The 854-nt window shown below is 44.0% G+C and overlaps 1 non-coding gene across 1 annotated transcript; it reads left to right on the forward strand.

Annotated features, from left to right (window-relative positions):
• Positions 1-499: 499 nt before the first annotated feature.
• On the forward strand, positions 500-587 carry trnap-ugg (transfer RNA proline (anticodon UGG)). Its single transcript is given in 2 exon segments — positions 500-535; positions 552-587. It is a non-coding gene; the product is annotated as a tRNA-Pro (tRNA).
• The last annotated feature ends 267 nt before the right edge of the window (positions 588-854 follow it).

Genomic DNA, 854 nt, shown 5'->3' on the forward strand with positions numbered 1-854 from the left:
TTGAAGGAGCTGGATCTTTTCTGTTCGAAGTTACGGACCGTGATAGAGGTATGTAAGATTACAAGAGATACAGACATGCTGGACAACAGCACCTTTTCCCAGGGTGACAACGGCCAATAGGAGAGGATATACGTTGAAGATGAGTGGTGGAAATGTTAGGTCAGAGATTTTTTTTTTTGTACACAATGTAGTGGGTTCTGGGAACGCACTGCCGTGGTACTGGTCGTGGTTGACACAATAGGGACATTAAAAAGATACTTGGGTAGACAGATGGCTGTCGTGAAAATAGCAAATTATGATCTCTGTCGGAGGGAATAGTTATATTGTCGACAGGGTCGGGCTACATAGGTGACAGAGCTTCGTTGGCCGAAGGGCCTGCAGTGCGTTGTGCAGAACTTTGCTCTTTGATCTACTTTGGTCGTAAAATTACCTCCAGATGTGCTGATGAAGGGGTTTGTGAAAGTGAAAGGCAGCACTTTTATATCATCAATATAGAACGGGCTCGTTGGTCGAGTGGTATGATTCTCGCTTTGGGCCTGAATTTGCGAACATGCGAGAGGTCCCGGGTTCAAATCCCGGACGAGCCCCCAATAGATTTTTTTTTCGAATTTCAGACATTGAAGCACAGAAGAATGAGGGAAGATATTTAGTTGTATAGAAAATTATGAGGGCTATATTTATAGGTCACTGCATGCAATCTTTTCCTCCTCAGGTTACGCGAGACGACAACTAGAGATCGCAGCTTTAGAGTGGAAGGTGAAAGATTTGGGTTGGCGAACAAATAGATTGGAATGGATAGCGAGTGTTGTTAAGCTGAGTGGTTAATCCCTGCTCCCACAATCTTGTGTTTTATT

The sequence above is a fragment of the Mobula birostris genome, chromosome 13 (assembly GCF_030028105.1).
Source record: "Mobula birostris isolate sMobBir1 chromosome 13, sMobBir1.hap1, whole genome shotgun sequence".
Classification (NCBI taxonomy): Eukaryota; Metazoa; Chordata; class Chondrichthyes; order Myliobatiformes; family Myliobatidae; genus Mobula; species Mobula birostris.